We start from the raw sequence: 3,774 nt of genomic DNA, 5'->3' as shown, positions 1-3,774 counted from the left end.
CATGCCGCGGAGCGGCTGGGCCCGCGAGCCATGGCCGCGGAGCCTGTGTGTCCGGAGCCTGTGCTCCGCAACGGGAGAGGCCACAGCAGTGAGAGGCCCGCGTACAGCAAAAAAAAAAAAAAAAAAAAAAAGAACTAACTGAGCTTTTAATATGTAAGACACTGTTTTGGGGACTTGGGTTTCTAATATTAATACTATACAGTCCCTACCTTCAAGGAACTCACAGGCTAATGGAGGAGACTGAAGGTAAAGAGAGAGTTGTAATGTTAGATATGGTATGAACAGGGTAGTAAGGATAGGTACCTATTTCAGCCTCTGCCTAGAAGAGTCCTGAACTGAATCAGTGAGCAAAGACATTAAGAGGCAAAAATCCAATACAATTTGGTTTTTGAGCCACTAAGGTATGGGGTATGAGGCTGGATGGGTAAGTAAGGGTCAGGTGGAGGGGAGCCTTTTAGAAAGCCTGGTTAGAAAGCTGGGACTCTATCTACAAGCCAGGGGTCCTGATTCCAAATTTTTTCAGGACCAGGTAGGTAATCCCAATGATTAAGGGTAAGGAAGAGTATGTGGGTGGCAAGTTTGAGGAGTGCAAGCAGAGTCCTAAAGATACTGAAATTCAAGTTATTTAAAAACACTGAACTCAAATTACCTGTGAGGACAAAATCTTCCTATCATTTGTGATCACAGCTTAGGCTACACAGGGCTGGGAGGCGGGACTTTAAGAAGTGTACTGACTTTAAGAAGTGTACTGACATGATCAGATTTACATTTCAGATACCTTGGTGACTTTTAAGGGTATTAAATTAAAGGGGAAAAGATTAGAGATGGGAAAACCATCAGAAAGCACTGCAATAGTCCAGACAAAAGAATACAAGCTGTACCAGATACAGGTCAGAGGAAGGAAGAAGAGGACAAATGAGGTTCTTCTAGTTTCTACTAAACAAAGTACAGCTAACTCTCTTTCTCATCCCACTGAAGGTGTACAAACTTTAGTGTAGGTGGTTAAATTGGTGGATACATTCCCAAATTAAAGTATGATTCAGTCCAAAGAACAGGAAGAGGCAGTTAAAAACTGAGCAGACTATTAGCAAAGACAAAAATGGACAGAAAAAAAGGCGTTTATCTCTTCAACAAGACAAGATTGCCAGGGTGAGTATTGATGACAGAACCTGGGCATTTATTCAAGCATTAAGAACAACTGAGCCAAAGCTCTGCATTAATAGGGTTGAACAACTGACTTTTCATCTTCAAGAATTTCCTGAGGGAAAAGGAGTGGCTGCCAAGGAAAGAATTATTCCATATTTATTATGACTGAGACAAGTTAAGGATGGCATTCTTCAGGCTGCAGTTAGAGAAATTCTGGCCTTAATTTGGCTGCATGAATCCAGTGAAAGAAAGAGGAATCCTAATTTGCACAAGTGATGATGGAAGAACAAGGGGTGTGGTTGCTCTTTAGACATTGCGGAGATCAGGTGAACTCACTCAGAAGCCAGTTCACCAGTTCTCTGACTGCATTTGTGGTGGAAGTACAGGTGCCATATTAGCTTTCATGTTGGGGCTGTTTCATATGCCCTTGGATGAATGTGAGGAACTTTATCGAAAATTAGGATGAGACGTGTTTTCACAAAATGTCATTGTTGGAACAGTCCAAATGAGTTGGAGCCCTGCATTTTACAACAGTCAAACTTGGGGAAATATTCTTAAGGATAGAATGGGATACACACCAATGATAGAAACAGCAAGAAATCCCAGAAGTCCTAGGGTAGCTGCAGTAATTACCATGGTAAACAGAGGGAAAGTGCCAACAACTTTTGTTTTCTGAAACTATGGTCATTTTCCTGGAATCAACTCTTACCAGTTGGGAGGCTGTCAGTATAAGATGTGGAAGGCCACTAGAGCCATATCTGCTGCTCCAGGCTACTGTGTAAAGTGTGCATTTGGAAAATGATCTTCATCACAATGGAGATTTGCTTCCGAATAACCCCTGAGCATTAGCAATGCATGAGTGTAAACGTCTTTGGCCAGACATAGCATTAGAGTGCCTAGGACATTGGACATCATGAGAGTGATGTGAGAAACACAGTGACATACACAAGCTTGAACTGTCTAAAGTTTCAACAGTGCTACAGATAGAGAAGGAACCCATATAATACTTGATGATCTATTATATTACTTCCTGACACCTATTTTTAGATTCAATCTTGTCATGTGTAAAAACTTTACCTCTAGATGAAAGTTGAAATGAAAAGCTGGATAAGCTGCAGGTAAAAGAGTTGAAGTACATAGAAAGAAATGAAGAAAAAAATTAAAAACTTGCAAAAATATTGTCAAGAAAAAAGTTCTTCAGAAAACTAATGATTGGATGAAACTAAAAACTGACATGTGTGAAAGCCTCTGTTCTTTTCAAAATTTTAAAGAATGTATGCATATTCTCCAAAATGAAAGCCTGTTCAGAAGATCCACCAAATTTAGTAAGGAATTGTGGGATTCAGTTTGAGTTAACTTTCAAATACTCATGAATTCTAGGGAATCTTGAAAGAGACAATGTTTAGAATATCTTGTGAAGCATAAAAGGTATGTTTGTTTACAGAATTCACATGGGAATTGGGTTTTTATGACATTAAAAATGAACTAAGCTTTAGGAACCTTACTATTGTGCTAGGTGGTTTTAGTAGCTATTAGTATTATATTGTTTGATGTTTAAAATTTTAGCATATGGGCCAAACAGGAAACCAAAAACTATAATAATATACTTTGTAGTTTTGCTTTAGTCACCAGAATCATGTTGAATTTATTTGATCCTTTATTTTATTTCATATGGAAAAGCTAATTTCTTCTTAAATTTATATTACTTATGTTCTCACTAGCTACATTCTACAATCCAAATACTGCCTTTTAGTGTAATATCATCTAAACAAATGCAGACAAATGGAACGCTCTCTGTCAAATTACAATTACGTTTAAAATACGAAAGAGCCAGATAAAATTTTCTATTCAAAATGTGTTTCTTTCAACATTGTTTTGTTCAAAAACATAGGTGAAGTTCCAGTCAACCACTTTTTTCCCCTTGAAGCTTCAAGATAATGCTGTGTGTTAACTTTTCTAGATGTAGCTCCGGTTTATAAAATCAATTATTTGAATTTTCTGAGAAAATAGTCCTATCATTAACAACAACAAAACTATTCAAGTTTAAAGCAAATAAGCTAAATTCAATCCATAAATTCTTATAGACATGTGGCCTTCCCTTAGTCCTTCATAGTGTTCCCTTCCCTAATCAAAACTTGATCCCAGAGAAGTTTCTGAAAAACTCACTTATCAAGCAATATAAAAGATGGTAAAAGCTTATGTACTTTGTTTTAGAAGGAAGAAATACAAGAATATCCAATTGTGAGATTTAAATTTTCATCAGAATATTAAGGGAGTATTGCAGAAAGCTAGGAGGTCTTTTTGATAACCTTAAAACCAAACTACACGTGAAAACTTTATTCAGTGGCCCCCCAATCTCTACTTCCCCATCTGCATTATGTAATATGGATTATTGACCTTGTCTCAGTCTTATGTAAAGTGCTAGTAACCTCATCAGACTCAAGCTCATCTCCTTACCAGATTGCTACCAATGAGCCTCACTTATCTAGACATTTTCAAGTCCTATGTCAATATGCTCCCAGCCTAAGGTCTGTGAAAGTGATCCAATAAGACAGCAAAATGTTAACTTTCCTAATGAATATATATCAAGTATATCCAGGCTTGGAAATGATCAACTATTCCTGCTCT

General features: G+C 37.6%; 1 pseudogene; it reads left to right on the top strand.

Moving 5' to 3' along the window:
* Positions 1–824: 824 nt before the first annotated feature.
* On the top strand, positions 825–2,497 carry LOC132500387 (calcium-independent phospholipase A2-gamma-like; annotated as a pseudogene).
* The last annotated feature ends 1,277 nt before the right edge of the window (positions 2,498–3,774 follow it).

Source organism: Mesoplodon densirostris, chromosome 12, assembly GCF_025265405.1.
Source record: "Mesoplodon densirostris isolate mMesDen1 chromosome 12, mMesDen1 primary haplotype, whole genome shotgun sequence".
NCBI classification, from domain to species: Eukaryota; Metazoa; Chordata; class Mammalia; order Artiodactyla; family Ziphiidae; genus Mesoplodon; species Mesoplodon densirostris.
The sequence above is the reverse complement of the archived record's forward strand: the minus strand, read 5'-3'. Positions and strand labels throughout refer to the sequence as shown.